Source organism: Lemur catta, chromosome 8, assembly GCF_020740605.2.
Source record: "Lemur catta isolate mLemCat1 chromosome 8, mLemCat1.pri, whole genome shotgun sequence".
Taxonomy (NCBI): domain Eukaryota; kingdom Metazoa; phylum Chordata; class Mammalia; order Primates; family Lemuridae; genus Lemur; species Lemur catta.
In genome coordinates, this window is record NC_059135.1 from 103,608,078 (window position 1) to 103,628,461 (window position 20,384).

Here is a 20,384-nt window from a genome sequence, read left to right on the forward strand (position 1 = left end):
TCCTAGGGTTGATGCTAACCCTAACCCTAACACTATCCTAGGACTGATGCTAACCCTAACCCTAACCCTAACACTATCCTAGGGCTGATGCTAACCCTAACCCTAACCCTAACACTATCCTAGGGCTGATGCTAACCCTAACCCTAACACTATCCTAGGGCTGATGATAACCCTAACCCTAACCGTAACATTATCCCAGGGCTGATGGTAACCCTAACCCTAACACTATCCTAGGGCTGATGCTAACCCTAACCCTAACCCTAACACTATCCTAGGGCTGATGCTAACCCTAACCCTAACCCTAACCCTAACACTATCCTAGAGCTGATGCTAACCCTAACCCTAACCCTAACCCTAATACTATCCTAGGGCTGATGCTAACCCTAACCCTAACCCTAACACTATCCTAGGGCTGATGCTAACCCTAACAATAACATTATCCTAGGGCTGATGCTAAACCTAGCCCTACCCCTAACACTATCCTAGGGCTGATGCTAACCCTAACGCTAACGCTAACACTATCCTAGGCCTGAGGGTAACCCTAACCCTAACACTATCCTACGGCTGATGCTAACCCTAACCCTAACCCTAACACTATGCTAAGGCTGATGGTAACCCTAACACTAACACTATCCTAAGCCTGGTGCTAATCCTAACTCTAAACCCTAACACTATCCTAGGGCTGATGCTAACCCTAACCCTAATAATATCCTAGGGGTGATGCTAACACTAACCCTAACGCTAACACTATCCTAGGGCTGATGCTAACCCTAACCCTAACCCTAACAATATCCTAGGGCTGATGCTAACCCCAACCCTAACACTATCCTAGGGCTGATGCTAACCCTAACCCTAATAATATCCTAGGGCTGATGCTAACACTAACCCTAACCCTAACACTATCCTAGGCCTGATGCTAACCCTAACCCTACCCTAACACTATCCTAGGGCTGATGCTAACCCCAACCCTAACACTATCCTAGGGCTGATGCTAACCCTAACCCTAACCCTAACACTATCCTAGGGCTGATGCTAACCCTAACCCTAACACTAACCTAGGGCTGATGCTAACCCTAACCCTACCACTATCTTGGGCCTGATGCTAACCCTAACCCTAACACTAACACTATCCTAGGGCTGATGCTAACCCTAACCCTAACACTATCCTAGGGCTGATGCTAACCCTAACTCTAACCCTAACACTATCCTAGGGCTGATGCTAACCCTAACGCTAACCCTAACACTATCCTTGAACTAATGCTAACCCTAAACCTAACCCTAACACTATCCTAGGCCTGATGATAACCCTAACCATAACCCTAACACTATCCTAGGTTTTATGTTAACCCTAACACTAACATTATCCTAGGGTTGATGCTAACCCTAACCCTAACCCTAACACTATCCTAGGGCGGATGCTAAACCTAACCCTAACCCTAACACTATCCTACGGCTGATTCTAACCGTAACCCTAACACTATCCTAGGCCTGATGCTAACCCTAACCCTTACCCTAACACTATCCTAGGGCTGATGCTAAACCTAACCATAACCCTAACACTATCCTAGGGCTGATGCTAACCCTAACCCTAACCCTAACACTACCCTAGGGCTGATGCTAACCCTAACCCTAACACTATCCTTGGCCTGATGCTAACCCTAACCCTAACACTATCCTAGGGCTGATGCTAACCCTAACCCTAACCCTAACACTATCCCAGGCCTGATGCTAACCCTATCCCTAACCCTAACACTCTCCTAGGGCTGAGGCTAACCCTAACCCTAACACTATCCTAGGGCTGAGGCTAACCCTAACCCTAACCCTAACACTATCCTAGGGCTGATGCTAACCCTAACCCTAACCCTAACACTATCCTAGGGCTGATGCTAACCCTAACCCTAACAATATCCTAGGCCTGGTGCTAACCCTAACCCTAACACTAACACTATCCTAGGGCTGATGCTAACCCTAACCCTAACCCTAACACTATCCTCGGGCTGATGCTAACCCTAACCCTAACACTATCCTAGGCCTGATGCTAACCCTAACCCTAACCCTAACACTATCCTAGGGCTGATGCTAACCCTAACCCTAACACTATCATAGGCCTGATGATAACCCTAACCCTAACCCTAACACTATCCTAGGGCTGATGCTAACCCTAATCCTAACACTATCCTAGGCCAGATCCTAACCCTAACCCTAACCCTAACACTATCCTAGGGCTGATGCTAACCCTAACCCTAACCCTACCACTATCTTGGGCCTAATGCTAACCCTAACCCTAAGACTAACACTAGCCTAGGGCTGATGCTAACCCTAACCCAAACACTATCCTAGGGCTGATGCTAACCCTAACCCTAACCCTAACACTATCCTAGGGCTGATGCTAACCCTAACGCTAACCCTAACACTATCCTTGAACTAATGCTAACCCTAACCCTAACCCTAACACTATCCTAGGCCTGATGATAACCCTAACCCTAACCCTAACACTATCCTAGGGTTTATGCTAACCCTAACCCTAACCCTAACACTATCCTAGGGCGCATGCTAACCCTAACCCTAACCCTAACACTATCCTAGGGCTGATGCTAACCATAACACTAACACTATCCTAGGGCTGATGCTAACCCTAACCCTAACCCTAACACTATCCTAGGGCTGATGCTAACCCTAACCCTAACTCTAACACTATCTTAGGGCTGATGCTAACCCTAACCCTAACCCTAACACTATCCTAGGGCGGATGCTCACCCAAACCCTAACCCTAACACTATCCTAGGGCTGATGCTAACCATAACACTAACACTATCCTAGGGCTGATGCTAACCCTAACCTTAACCCTAAGACTATCCTAGGGCTGATGCTAACCCTATCCTTAACCCTAACATTATCCTTCGGCTGATGCTAACCCTAACCTTAACCCTAACACTATCCTAGGCCTGATGCTAACCCTAACACTAACCCTAACACTATCCTAGGGCTGATGCTAACCCTAACCCTAACACTATCCTAGGGCTGATGCTAACCCTAACCCTAACCCTAACACTATCCTAGGGCTGATGCTAACCCTAACACTAACAATACCCTAGGCCTGATGATAACCCTAACCCTAACCCTAACACTATCCTAGGGCTGATGCTAACCCTAACCCTAACACTATCCTAGGGCTGATGCTAACCATAACCCTAACCCTAACACTATCCTAGGGCTGATGCTAAACTTAACCCTAACCCTAACGCTATCCTAGGGCTGATTCTAACCGTAACCCTAACACTATCCTAGGCCTGATGCTAACCCTAACCCTTAACCTAACACTATCCTAGGGCTGATGCTAAACCTAACCATAACCCTAACACTATCCTAGGGCTGATGCTAAACCTAACCCTAACCCTAACACTATCCTAGGGCTGATGATAACCCTAACCCTAACACTATCCTAGGCCTGATGCTAACCCTAACCCTAACACTATCCTAGGGCTGATGCTAACCCTAACCCTAACCCTAACACTATCCTAGGCCTGATGCTAACCCTATCCCTAACCCTAACACTCTCCTAGGGCTGAGGCTAACCCTAACCCTAACACTATCCTAGGGCTGATGCTAACCCTAACCCTAACCCAAACACTATCCTAGGGTTGATGCTAACCCTAACCCTAACACTATCCTAGGGCTGATGCTAACCCTAACCCTAACCCTAACACTATCCTAGGGCTGATGGTAACCCTAACCCTAACACTATCCTGGGCCTGATGCTAACCCTAACCCTAACCCTAACACTATCCTAGGGCTGATGCTAACCCTAACCCTAACACTATCCTAGGCCTGATGATAACCCTAACGCTAACCCTATCCTAGGCCTGATGCTAACCCTAACCCTAACACTATCCTAGGGCTGATGCTAAAACTAACCCTAACCCTAACACTATCCTAGGGCTGATGCTAAGCCTAACCCTAACACTATCCTAGGGCTGATGCTAACCCTAACCCTAACCCTAACACTATCCCAGGGCTGATGCTAACCCTAACCCTAACACTATCCTAGGGCTGATGCTAACCCTAACCCTAACCCTAACACTATCCTGGGCCTGATGCTAACCCTAACCCTAACCCTAACACTACCCTAGGGCTGATGCTAACCCTAACCCTAACACTATCCTAGGGCTGATGGTAACCCTAACCCTAACCGTAACATTATCCAAGGGCTGATGGTAACCCTAACCCTAACAATATCCTAGGGCTGATGCTAACCCTAACCCTAACCCTAACACTATCCTAGGGCTGATGCTAACCCTAACCCTAACCCTAACACTATCCTAGAGCTGATGCTAACCCTAACCCTAATCCTAACCTTAACCCTAATACTATCCTAGGGCTGATGCTAACCCTAACCCTAACCCTAACACTATCCTAGGGCTGATGCTAACCCTAACACTAACACTATCCTAGGGCTGATGCTAACCCTAACCCTAACCCTAACACTATCCTAGGGCTGATGCTAACCCTAACCCTAACACTATCCTAGGGCTGATACTAACCCTAACCCTAACCCTAACACTATCCTAGGGCTGATGCTAACCCTAACCTTAACACTATCATAGGCCTGATGATAACCCTAACCCTAACCCTAACACTATCCTAGGGCTGATGCTAACCCTAATCCTAACACTATCCTAGGCCTGATCCTAACCCTAACCCTAACCCTAACACTATCCTAGGGCTGATGCTAACCCTAACCCTAACACTATCCTAGGGCTGATGCTAACCCTAACCCTCACGCTAACACTATCCTAGGGCTGATGCTAACCCTAACCCTAACACTATCCTAGGCCTGATGCTAACCCTAACCATAACCCTAACAGTATCCTAGGGCTCATGCTAACGCTAACCCTAACCCTACCACTATCTTGGGCCTGATGCTAACCCTAACCCTAAGACTAACACTATCCTAGGGCTGATGCTAACCCTAACCCAAACACTATCCTAGGGCTGATGCTAACCCTAACCCTAACCCTAACACTATCCTAGGGCTGATGCTAACCCTAACGCTAACCCTAACACTATCCTTGAACTAATGCTAACCCTAACCCTAACCCTAACACTATCCTAGGCCTGATGATAACCCTAACCCTAACCCTAACACTATCCTAGGGGTTATGTTAACTCTAACCCTGACACTATCCTAGGGCTGATGCTAACCCTAACCCTAACCCTAACACTATCCTAGGGCGGATGCTAACCCTAACCCTAACCCTAACACTATCCTAGGGCTGATGCTAACCATAACACTAACACTATCCTAGGGCTGATGCTAACCCTAACCCTAACCCTAACACTATCCTAGGGCGGATGCTAACCCTAACCCTAACCTTAACACTATCCTAGGGCTGATGCTAACCATAACACTAACACTATCCTAGGGCTGATGCTAACCCTAACCCTAACCCTAACACTATCCTAGGGCTGATGCTAAACCTAACCCTAACTCTAACACTATCTTAGGGCTGATGCTAACCCTAACCCTAACCCTAACACTATCCTAGGGCGGATGCTCACCGTAACCCTAACCCTAACACTATCCTCGGGTTGATGCTAACCATAACACTAACATTATCCTAGGGCTGATGCTAACCCTAACCTTAACCCTAACACTATCCTAGGGCTGATGCTAACCCTAACCTTAACCCTAACACTATCCTACGGCTGATGCTAACCCTAACCTTAACACTAACACTATCCTAGGCCTGATGCTAACCCTAACCCTAACCCTAACACTATCCTAGGGCTGATGCTAACCCTAACCCTAACACTATCCTAGGGCTGATGCTGACCCTAACCCTAACCCTAACACTATCCTAGGGCTGATGCTAACCCTAACCCTAACAATATCCTAGGCCTGATGATAACCCTAACCCTAACCCTAACACTATCCTAGGTCTGATGCTAACCCTATCCCTAACACTATCCTAGGGCTGATGCTAAAACTAACCCTAACCCTAACACTATCCTATGGCTGATGCTAACCCTAACCCTAACACTATCCTAGGGCTGATGCTAACCCTAACCCTAACCCTAACACTATCCAAGGGCTGATGCTAACCCTAACCCTAACACTATCCTAGGGCTGATGCTAACCCTAACCCTAACACTATCCTAGGGCTGATGGTAACCCTAACCAAAACACTATCCTGGGCCTGATGCTAACGCTAACCCTAACCCTAACACTATCCTAGGGCTGATGCTAACCCTATCCCTAACACTATCCTAGGCCTGATGATAACCCTAACCCTAACCCTAACACTATCCTAGGTCTGATGCTAACCCTAACCCTAACACTATCCTAGGGCTGATGCTAAAACTAACCCTAACCCTAACACTATCCTAGGGCTGATGCTAACCCTAACCCTAACACTATCCTAGGGCTGATGCTAACCCTAACCCTAACCCTAACACTATCCTCGGGCTGATGCTAACCCTAACCCTAACAATATCCTAGGCCTGATGCTAACCCTAACCCTAACCCTAACACTATCCTAGGGCTGATGCTAACCCTAACCCTAACACTATCATAGGCCTGATGATAACCCTAACCCTAACCCTAACACTATCCTAGGGCTGATGCTAACCCTAATCCTAACACTATCCTAGGCCTGATCCTAACCCTAACCCTAACCCTAACACTATCCTAGTTCTGATGCTAACCCTAACCCTAACCCTACCACTATCTTGGGCCTGATGCTAACCCTAACCCTAAGACTAACACTAGCCTAGGGCTGATGCTAACCCTAACCCAAACACTATCCTAGGGCTGATGCTAACCCTAACCCTAACCATAACACTATCCTAGGGCTGATGCTAACCCTAACGCTAACCCTAACACTATCCTTGAACTAATGCTAACCCTAACCCTAACCCTAACACTATCCTAGGCCTGATGATAACCCTAACCCTAACCCTAACACTATCCTAGGGTTTATGCTAACCATAACACTAACACTATCCTAGGGCTGATGCTAACCCTAACCCTAACCCTAACACTATCCTAGGGCGCATGCTAACCCTAACCCTAACCCTAACACTATCCTAGGGCTGATGCTAACCATAACACTAACACTATCCTAGGGCTGATGCTAACCCTAACCCTAACCCTAACACTATCCTAGGGCTGATGCTAACCCTAACCCTAACTCTAACACTATCTTAGGGCTGATGCTAACCTTAACCCTAACCCTAACCCTAACACTATCCTAGGGCGGATGCTCACCCAAACCCTAACCCTAACACTATCCTAGGGCTGATGCTAACCATAACACTAACACTATCCTAGGGCTGATGCTAACCCTAACCTTAACCCTAAGACTATCCTAGGGCTGATGCTAACCCTAACCTTAACCCTAACATTATCCTTCGGCTGATGCTAACCCTAACCTTAACCCTAACACTATCCTAGGCCTGATGCTAACCCTAACCCTAACCCTAACACTATCCTAGGGCTGATGCTAACCCTAACCCTCACACTATCCTAGGGCTGATGCTAACCCTAACCCTAACCCTAACACTATCCTAGGGCTGATGCTAACCCTAACCCTAACAATATCCTAGGCCTGATGATAACCCTAACCCTAACCCTAACACTATCCTAGGGCTGATGCTAACCCTAACCCTAACACTATCCTAGGGCTGATGCTAACCATAACCCTAACCCTAACACTATCTTAGGGCTGATGCTAAACTTAACCCTAACCCTAACGCTATCCTAGGGCTGATTCTAACCGTAACCCTAACACTATCCTAGGCCTGATGCTAACCCTAACCCTTAACCTAACACTATCCTAGGGCTGATGCTAAACCTAACCATAACCCTAACACTATCCTAGGGCTGATGCTAAACCTAACCCTAACCCTAACACTATCCTAAGGCTGATGATAACCCTAACCCTAACACTATCCTAGGCCTGATGCTAACCCTAACCCTAACACTATCCTAGGGCTGATGCTAACCCTAACCCTAACCCTAACACTATCCTAGGCCTGATGCTAACCCTATCCCTAACCCTAACACTCTCCTAGGGCTGAGGCTAACCCTAACCCTAACACTATCCTAGGGCTGATGCTAACCCTAACCCTAACCCAAACACTATCCTAGGGTTGATGCTAACCCTAACCCTAACACTATCCTAGGGCTGATGCTAACCCTAACCCTAACCCTAACACTATCCTAGGGCTGATGGTAACCCTAACCCTAACACTATCCTGGGCCTGATGCTAACCCTAACCCTAACCCTAACACTATCCTAGGGCTGATGCTAACCCTAACACTAACACTATCCTAGGCCTGATGATAACCCTAACCCTAACCCTATCCTAGGCCTGATGCTAACCCTAACCCTAACACTATCCTAGGGCTGATGCTAAAACTAACCCTAACCCTAACACTATCCTAGGGCTGATGCTAAGCCTAACCCTAACACTATCCTAGGGCTGATGCTAACCCTAACCCTAACCCTAACACTATCCCAGGGCTGATGCTAACCCTAACCCTAACACTATCCTAGGGCTGATGCTAACCCTAACCCTAACCCTAACACTATCCTGGGCCTGATGCTAACCCTAACCCTAACCCTAACACTACCCTAGGGCTGATGCTAACACTAACCCTAACACTATCCTAGGGCTGATGGTAACCCTAACCCTAACCGTAACATTATCCCAGGGCTGATGGTAACCCTAACCCTAACAATATCCTAGGGCTGATGCTAACCCTAACCCTAACCCTAACACTATCCTAGGGCTGATGCTAACCCTAACCCTAACCCTAACACTATCCTAGAGCTGATGCTAACCCTAACCCTAATCCTAACCTTAACCCTAATACTATCCTAGGGCTGATGCTAACCCTAACCCTAACACTATCCTAGGGCTGATGCTAACCCTAACACTAACACTATCCTAGGGCTGATGCTAACCCTAACCCTAACCCTAACACTATCCTAGGGCTGATGCTAACCCTAACCCTAACACTATCCTAGGGCTGATACTAACCCTAACCCTAACCCTAACACTATCCTAGGGCTGATGCTAACCCTAACCTTAACACTATCATAGGCCTGATGATAACCCTAACCCTAACCCTAACACTATCCTAGGGCTGATGCTAACCCTAATCCTAACACTATCCTAGGCCTGATCCTAACCCTAACCCTAACCCTAACACTACCCTAGGGCTGATGCTAACCCTAACCCTAACACTATCCTAGGGCTGATGCTAACCCTAACCCTCACGCTAACACTATCCTAGGGCTGATGCTAACCCTAACCCTAACACTATCCTAGGCCTGATGCTAACCCTAACCATAACCCTAACAGTATCCTAGGGCTCATGCTAACCCTAACCCTAACCCTACCACTATCTTGGGCCTGATGCTAACCCTAACCCTAAGACTAACACTATCCTAGGGCTGATGCTAACCCTAACCCAAACACTATCCTAGGGCTGATGCTAACCCTAACCCTAACCCTAACACTATCCTAGGGCTGATGCTAACCCTAACGCTAACCCTAACACTATCCTTGAACTAATGCTAACCCTAACCCTAACCCTAACACTATCCTAGGCCTGATGATAACCCTAACCCTAACCCTAACACTATCCTAGGGTTTATGTTAACTCTAACCCTGACACTATCCTAGGGCTGATGCTAACCCTAACCCTAACCCTAACACTATCCTAGGGCGGATGCTAACCCTAACCCTAACCCTAACACTATCCTAGGGCTGATGCTAACCATAACACTAACACTATCCTAGGGCTGATGCTAACCCTAACCCTAACCCTAACACTATCCTAGGGCGGATGCTAACCCTAACCCTAACCTTAACACTATCCTAGGGCTGATGCTAACCATAACACTAACACTATCCTAGGGCTGATGCTAACCCTAACCCTAACCCTAACACTATCCTAGGGCTGATGCTAAACCTAACCCTAACTCTAACACTATCTTAGGGCTAATGCTAACCCTAACCCTAACCCTAACACTATCCTAGGGCGGATGCTCACCGTAACCCTAACCCTAACACTATCCTCGGGTTGATGCTAACCATAACACTAACATTATCCTAGGGCTGATGCTAACCCTAACCTTAACCCTAACACTATCCTAGGGCTGATGCTAACCCTAACCTTAACCCTAACACTATCCTACGGCTGATGCTAACCCTAACCTTAACCCTAACACTATCCTAGGCCTGATGCTAACCCTAACCTAACCCTAACACTATCCTAGGGCTGATGCTAACCCTAACCCTAACACTATCCTAGGGCTGATGCTGACCCTAACCCTAACCCTAACACTATCCTAGGGCTGATGCTAACCCTAACCCTAACAATATCCTAGGCCTGATGATAACCCTAACCCTAACCCTAACACTATCCTAGGTCTGATGCTAACCCTAACCCTAACACTATCCTAGGGCTGATGCTAAAACTAACCCTAACCCTAACACTATCCTAGGGCTGATGCTAACCCTAACCCTAACACTATCCTAGGGCTGATGCTAACCCTAACCCTAACCCTAACACTATCCAAGGGCTGATGCTAACCCTAACCCTAACACTATCCTAGGGCTGATGCTAACCCTAACCCTAACCCTAACACTACCCTAGGGCTGATGCTAACCCTAACCCTAACACTATCCTAGGGCTGATGGTAACCCTAACCAAAACACTATCCTGGGCCTGATGCTAACGCTAACCCTAACCCTAACACTATCCTAGGGCTGATGCTAACCCTAACCCTAACACTATCCTAGGCCTGATGATAACCCTAACCCTAACCCTAACACTATCCTAGGTCTGATGCTAACCCTAACACTAACACTATCCTAGGGCTGATGCTAAAACTAACCCTAACCCTAACACTATCCTAGGGCTGATGCTAACCCTAACCCTAACACTATCCTAGGGCTGATGCTAACCCTAACCCTAACCCTAACACTATCCCAGGGCTGATGCTAACCCTAACCCTAACACTATCCTAGGGCTGATGCTAACCCTAACCCTAACCCTAACACTATCCCAGGGCTGATGCTAACCCTAACCCTAACACTATCCTAGGGCTGATGCTAACCCTAACCCTAACCCTAACACTACCCTAGGGCTGATGCTAACCCTAACCCTAACACTATCCTAGGGCTGATGGTAACCCTAACCCTAACCGTAACATTATCCCAGGGCTGATGGTAACCCTAACCCTAACACTATCCTAGGGCTGATGCTAACCCTAACCCTAACCCTAACACTATACTAGGGCTGATGCTAACCCTAACCCTAACCCTAACACTATCCTAGAGCTGATGCTAACCCTAACCCTAACCCTAACCCTAACCCTAATACTATCCTAGGGCTGATGCTTACCCTAACCCTAACCCTAACACTATCCTAGGGCTGATGCTAACCCTAACCCTAACACTATCCTAGGGCTGATACTAACCCTAACCCTAACCCTAACACTATCCTAGGGCTGATGCTAACCCTAACCTTAACACTATCATAGGCCTGATGATAACCCTAACCCGAACCCTAACATTATCCTAGGGCTGATGCTAACCCTAATCCTAACACTATCCTAGGCCTGATCCTAACCCTAACCCTAACCCTAACACTATCCTAGGGCTGATGCTAACCCTAACCCTAACACTATCCTAGGGCTGATGCTAACCATAACCCTCACCCTAACACTATCCTAGGGCTGATGCTAACCCTAACCCTAACACTATCCTAGGCCTGATGCTAACCCTAACCATAACCCTAACAGTATCCTAGTGCTGATGCTAACCCTAACCCTAACCCTACCACTATCTTGGGCCTGATGCTAACCCTAACCCTAAGACTAACACTATCCTAGGGCTGATGCTAACCCTAACCCTAACACTATCCTAGGCCTGAAGATAACCCTAACCCTAACCCTAACACTATCCTAGGTCTGATGCTAACCCTAACCCTAACACTATCCTAGGGCTGATGCTAAAACTAACCCTAACCCTAACACTATCCTAGGGATGATGCTAACCCTAACCCTAACACTATCCTAGGGCTGATGCTAACCCTAACCCTAACCCTAACACTATCCGAGGGCTGATGCTAACCCTAACCCTAACACTATCCTAGGGCTGATGCTAACCCTAACCCTAACCCTAACACTATCCTGGGCCTGATGCTAACCCTAACCCTAACCCTAACACTACCCTAGGGCTGATGCTAACCCTAACCCAAACACTATCCTAGGGCTGATGGTAACCCTAACCCTAACCGTAACATTATCCCAGGGCTGATGGTAACCCTAACCCTAACACTATCCTAGGGCTGATGCTAACCCTAACCCTAACCCTAACACTATCCTAGGGCTGATGCTAACCCTAACCCTAACCCTAACACTATCCTAGAGCTGATGCTAACCCTAACCCTAACCCTAACCCTAACCCTAATACTATCCTAATGCTGATGCTAACCCTAACCCTAACCCTAACACTATCCTAGGGCTGATGCTAACTCTAACACTAACACTATCCTAGGGTTGATGCTAACCCTAACCCTAACCCTAACACTATCCTAGGGCTGATGCTAACCCTAACCCTAACACTATCCTAGGGCTGATACTAACCCTAACCCTAACCCTAACACTATCCTAGGGCTGATGCTAACCCTAACCTTAACACTATCATAGGCCTGATGATAACCCTAACCCTAACCCTAACACTATCCTAGGCCTGATGATAACCCTAACCCTAACCCTAACACTATCCTAGGGTTTATGTTAACTCTAACCCTAACACTATCCTAGGGCTGATGCTAAACCTAACCCTAACCCTAACACTATCCTAGGGAGGATGCTAACCCTAACCCTAACCCTAACACTATCCTAGGGCTGATGCTAACCATAACACTAACACTATCCTAGGGCTGATGCTAACCCTAACCCTACCCCTAACACTATCCTAGGGCGGATGCTAACCCTAACCCTAACCCTAACACTATCCTAGGGCTGATGCTAACCATAACACTAACACTATCCTAGGGCTGATGCTAACACTAACCCTAACCCTAACACTATCCTAGGGCTGATGCTAACCCTAACCCTAACTCTAACACTATCTTAGGGCTGATGCTAACCCTAACCCTAACCCTAACACTATCCTAGGGCGGATGCTCACCCTAACCCTAACCCTAACACTATCCTCGGGTTGATGCTAACCATAACACTAACACTATCCTAGGGCTGATGCTAACCCTAACCTTAACCCTAACACTATCCTAGGGCTGATGCTAACCCTAACCTTAACCCTAACACTATCCTACGGCTGATGCTAACCCTAACCTTAACCCTAACACTATCCTAGGCCTGATGCTAACCCTAACCCTAACCCTAACACTATCCTAGGGCTGATGCTAACCCTAACCCTAACACTATCCTAGGGCTGATGCTGACCCTAACCCTAACCCTAACATTATCCTAGGGCTGATGCTAACCCTAACCCTAACAATATCCTAGGCCTGATGATAACCCTAACCCTAACCCTAACACTATCCTAGGTCTGATGCTAACCCTAACCCTAACACTATCCTAGGGCTGATGCTAAAACTAACCCTAACCCTAACACTATCCTAGGGCTGATGCTAACCCTAACCCTAACACTATCCTAGGGCTGATGCTAACCCTAACCCTAACCCTAACACTATCCCAGGGCTGATGCTAACCCTAACCCTGACACTATCCTAGGGCTGATGCTAACCCTAACCCTAACCCTAACACTATCCCAGGGCTGATGCTAACCCTAACCCTAACACTATCCTAGGGCTGATGCTAACCCTAACCCTAACCCTAACACTACCCTAGGGCTGATGCTAACCCTAACACTGACAGTATCCTAGGGCTGATGCTAACCCTAACCCTAACACTATCCTAGGGCTGATGCTAACCCTAACCCTAACCCTAACACTACCCTAGGGCTGATGCTAACCCTAACCCTAACACTATCCTAGGGCTGATGGTAACCCTAACCCTAACACTATCCTGGGCCTGATGCTAACGCTAACCCTAACCCTAACACTATCCTAGGGCTGATGCTAACCCTAACCCTAACACTATCCTAGGCCTGATGATAACCCTAACCCTAACCCTAACACTATCCTAGGTCTGATGCTAACCCTAACCCTAACACTATCCTAGGGCTGATGCTAAAACTAACCCTAACCCTAACACTATCCTAGGCCTGATGCTAACCCTAACCCTAACACTATCCTAGGGCTGATGCTAACCCTAACCCTAACCCTAACACTATCCCAGGGCTGATGCTAACCCTAACCCTAACACTATCCTAGGGCTGATGCTAACCCTAACCCTAACCCTAACACTATCCCAGGGCTGATGCTAACCCTAACCCTAACACTATCCTAGGGCTGATGCTAACCCTAACCCTAACCCTAACACTACCCTAGGGCTGATGCTAACCCTAACCCTAACACTATCCTAGGGCTGATGGTAACCCTAACCCTAACCGTAACATTATCCCAGGGCTGATGGTAACCCTAACCCTAACACTATCCTAGGGCTGATGCTAACCCTAACCCTAACGCTAACACTATACTAGGGCTGATGCTAACCCTAACCCAAACCCTAACACTATCCTAGAGCTGATGCTAACCCTAACCCTAACCCTAACCCTAACCCTAATACTATCCTAGGGCTGATGCTAACCCTAACCCTAACTCTAACACTATCCTAGGGCTGATGCTAACCCTAACACTAACACTATCCTAGGGCTGATGCTAACCCTAACCCTAACCCTAACACTATCCTAGGGCTGATGCTAACCCTAACCCTAACCCTAACACTATCCTAGGGCTGATGCTAACCATAACACTAACACTATCCTAGGGCTGATGCTAACCCTAACCCTAACCCTAACACTATCCTAGGGCTGATGCTAACCCTAACCCTAACTCTAACACTATCTTAGGGCTGATGCTAACCCTAACCCTAACCCTAACACTATCCTAGGGCGGATGCTCACCCTAACCCTAACCCTAACACTATCCTCGGGTTGATGCTAACCATAACACTAACACTATCCTAGGGCTGATGCTAACCCTAACCTTAACCCTAACACTATCCTAGGGCTGATGCTAACCCTAACCTTAACCCTAACACTATCCTACGGCTGATGCTAACCCTAACCTTAACCCTAACACTATCCTAGGCCTGATGCTAACCCTAACCCTAACCCTAACACTATCCTAGGGCTGATGCTAACCCTAACCCTAACACTATCCTAGGGCTGATGCTGACCCTAACCCTAACCCTAACATTATCCTAGGGCTGATGCTAACCCTAACCCTAACAATATCCTAGGCCTGATGATAACCCTAACCCTAACCCTAACACTATCCTAGGTCTGATGCTAACCCTAACCCTAACACTATCCTAGGGCTGATGCTAAAACTAACCCTAACCCTAACACTATCCTAGGGCTGATGCTAACCCTAACCCTAACACTATCCTAGGGCTGATGCTAACCCTAACCCTAACCCTAACACTATCCCAGGGCTGATGCTAACCCTAACCCTGACACTATCCTAGGGCTGATGCTAACCCTAACCCTAACCCTAACACTATCCCAGGGCTGATGCTAACCCTAACCCTAACACTATCCTAGGGCTGATGCTAACCCTAACCCTAACCCTAACACTACCCTAGGGCTGATGCTAACCCTAACACTGACAGTATCCTAGGGCTGATGCTAACCCTAACCCTAACCCTAACACTATCCCAGGGCTGATGCTAACCCTAACCCTAACACTATCCTAGGGCTGATGCTAACCCTAACCCTAACCCTAACACTACCCTAGGGCTGATGCTAACCCTAACCCTAACACTATCCTAGGGCTGATGGTAACCCTAACCCTAACACTATCCTGGGCCTGATGCTAACGCTAACCCTAACCCTAACACTATCCAGGGCTGATGCTAACCCTAACCCTAACACTATCCTAGGCCTGATGATAACCCTAACCCTAACCCTAACACTATCCTAGGTCTGATGCTAACCCTAACCCTAACACTATCCTAGGGCTGATGCTAAAACTAAGCCTAACCCTAACACTATCCTAGGGCTGATGCTAACCCTAACCCTAACACTATCCTAGGGCTGATGCTAACCCTAACCCTAACCCTAACACTATCCCAGGGCTGATGCTAACCCTAACCCTAACACTATCCTAGGGCTGATGCTAACCCTAACCCTAACCCTAACACTATCCCAGGGCTGATGCTAACCCTAACCCTAACATTATCCTAGGGCTGATGCTAACCCTAACCCTAACCCTAACACTACCCTAGGGCTGATGCTAACCCTAACCCTAACACTATCCTAGGGCTGATGGTAACCCTAACCCTAACCGTAACATTATCCCAGGGCTGATGGTAACCCTAACCCTAACACTATCCTAGGGCTGATGCTAACCCTAACCCTAACGCTAACACTATACTAGGGCTGATGCTAACCCTAACCCAAACCCTAACACTATCCTAGAGCTGATGCTAACCCTAACCCTAACCCTAACCCTAACCCTAATACTATCCTAGGGCTGATGCTAACCCTAACCCTAACCCTAACACTATCCTAGGGCTGATGCTAACCCTAACACTAACACTATCCTAGGGCTGATGCTAACCCTAACCCTAACCCTAACACTATCCTAGGGCTGATGCTAACCCTAACCCTAAGACTATCCTAGGGCTGATACTACCCCTAACCCTAACCCTAACACTATCCTAGGGCTGATGCTAACCCTAACCTTAACACTATCATAGGCCTGATGATAACCCTAACCCTAACCCTAACATTATCCTAGGGCTGATGCTAACCCTAATCCTAACACTATCCTAGGGCTGATGCTAACCCTAACCCTCACCCTAACACTATCCTAGGGCTGATGCTAACCCTAACCCAAACACTATCCTAGGGCTGATGCTAACCCTAACCCTAACCCTAACACTATCCTAGGGCTGATGCTAACCCTAACGCTAACCCTAACACTATCCTTGAACTAATGCTAACCCTAACCCTAACCCTAACACTATCCTAGGCCTGATGATAACCCTAACCCTAACCCTAACACTATCCTAGGGTTTATGTTAACTCTAACCCTAACACTATCCTAGGGCTGATGCTAACCCTAACCCTAACCCTAACACTATCCTAGGGCGGATGCTAACCCTAACCCTAACCCTAACACTATCCTAGGGCTGATGCTAACCATAACACTAACACTATCCTAGGGCTGATGCTAACCATAACCCTAACCCTAACACTATCCTAGGGCGGATGCTAACCCTAACCCTAACCCTAACACTATCCTAGGGCTGATGCTAACCATAACACTAACACTATCCTAGGGCTCATGCTAACCCTAACCCTAACCCTAACACTATCCTAGGGCTGATGCTAACCCTAACCCTAACTCTAACACTATCTTAGGGCTGATGCTAACCCTAACCCTAACCCTAACACTATCCTAGGGCGGATGCTCACCCTAACTCTAACCCTAACACTATCCTAGGGCTGATGCTAACCATAACACTAACACTATCCTAGGGCTGATGCTAACCCTAACCTTAACCCTAACACTATCCTAGGGCTGATGCTAACCCTAACCTTAACCCTAACACTATCCTACGGCTGATGCTAACCCTAACCTTAACCCTAACACTATCCTAGGCCTGATGCTAACCCTACCCTAACCCTAACACTATCCTAGGGCTGATGCTAACCCTAACCCTAACACTATCCTAGGGCTGATGCTGACCCTAACCCTAACCCTAACACTATCCTAGGGCTGATGCTAACCCTAACCCTAACAATATCCTAGGCCTGCTGATAACCCTAAGCCTAACCCTAACACTATCCTAGGGCTGATGCTAACCCTAACCCTAACACTATCCTAGGGCTGATGCTAACCCTAACCCTAACCCTAACACTATGCTAGGGCTGATGCTAAACCTAACCCTAACCCTAACGCTATCCTAGGGCTGATTCTAACCGTAACCCTAACACTATCCTAGGCCTGATGCTAACCCTAACCCTTACCCTAACACTATCCTAGGGCTGATGCTAAACCTAACCATAACCCTAACACTATCCTAGGGCTGATGCTAACCCTAACCCTAACCCTAACACTATCCTAGGGCTGATGCTAACCTTAACCCTAACACTATCCTAGGCCTGATGCTAACCCTAACCCTAACACTATCCTAGGGCTGATGCTAACCCTAACCCTAACACTAACACTATCCAAGGCCTGATGCTAACCCTATCCCTAACCCTAACACTCTCCTAGGGCTGAGGCTAACCCTAACCCTAACACTATCCGAGGGCTGAAGCTAACCCTAACCCTAACCCAAACACTATCCTAGGGTTGATGCTAACCCTAACCCTAACACTATCCTAGGGCTGATGCTAACCCTAACCCTAACCCTAACACTACCCTAGGGCTGATGCTAACCCTAACACTGACAGTATCCTAGGGCTGATGCTAACCCTAACCCTGACACTATCCTAGGGCTGATGCTAACCCTAACCCTAACCCTAACACTATCCCAGGGCTGATGCTAACCCTAACCCTAACACTATCCTAGGGCTGATGCTAACCCTAACCCTAACCCTAACACTACCCTAGGGCTGATGCTAACCCTAACACTGACAGTATCCTAGGGCTGATGCTAACCCTAACCCTAACACTATCCTAGGGCTGATGCTAACCCTAACCCTAACCCTAACACTACCCTAGGGCTGATGCTAACCCTAACCCTAACACTATCCTAGGGCTGATGGTAACCCTAACCCTAACACTATCCTGGGCCTGATGCTAACGCTAACCCTAACCCTAACACTATCCTAGGGCTGATGCTAACCCTAACCCTAACACTATCCTAGGCCTGATGATAACCCTAACCCTAACCCTAACACTATCCTAGGTCTGATGCTAACCCTAACCCTAACACTATCCTAGGGCTGATGCTAAAACTAACCCTAACCCTAACACTATCCTAGGCCTGATGCTAACCCTAACCCTAACACTATCCTAGGGCTGATGCTAACCCTAACCCTAACCCTAACACTATCCCAGGGCTGATGCTAACCCTAACCCTAACACTATCCTAGGGCTGATGCTAACCCTAACCCTAACCCTAACACTATCCCAGGGCTGATGCTAACCCTAACCCTAACACTATCCTAGGGCTGATGCTAACCCTAACCCTAACCCTAACACTACCCTAGGGCTGATGCTAACCCTAACCCTAACACTATCCTAGGGCTGATGGTAACCCTAACCCTAACCGTAACATTATCCCAGGGCTGATGGTAACCCTAACCCTAACACTATCCTAGGGCTGATGCTAACCCTAACCCTAACGCTAACACTATACTAGGGCTGATGCTAACCCTAACCCAAACCCTAACACTATCCTAGAGCTGATGCTAACCCTAACCCTAACCCTAACCCTAACCCTAATACTATCCTAGGGCTGATGCTAACCCTAACCCTAACTCTAACACTATCCTAGGGCTGATGCTAACCCTAACACTAACACTATCCTAGGGCTGATGCTAACCCTAACCCTAACCCTAACACTATCCTAGGGCTGATGCTAACCCTAACCCTAACCCTAACACTATCCTATTGCTGATGCTAACCATAACACTAACACTATCCTAGGGCTGATGCTAACCCTAACCCTAACCCTAACACTATCCTAGGGCTGATGCTAACCCTAACCCTAACTCTAACACTATCTTAGGGCTGATGCTAACCCTAACCCTAACCCTAACACTATCCTAGGGCGGATGCTCACCCTAACCCTAACCCTAACACTATCCTCGGGTTGATGCTAACCATAACACTAACACTATCCTAGGGCTGATGCTAACCCTAACCTTAACCCTAACACTATCCTAGGGCTGATGCTAACCCTAACCTTAACCCTAACACTATCCTACGGCTGATGCTAACCCTAACCTTAACCCTAACACTATCCTAGGCCTGATGCTAACCCTAACCCTAACCCTAACACTATCCTAGGGCTGATGCTAACCCTAACCCTAACACTATCCTAGGGCTGATGCTGACCCTAACCCTAACCCTAACATTATCCTAGGGCTGATGCTAACCCTAACCCTAACAATATCCTAGGCCTGATGATAACCCTAACCCTAACCCTAACACTATCCTAGGTCTGATGCTAACCCTAACCCTAACACTATCCTAGGGCTGATGCTAAAACTAACCCTAACCCTAACACTATCCTAGGGCTGATGCTAAC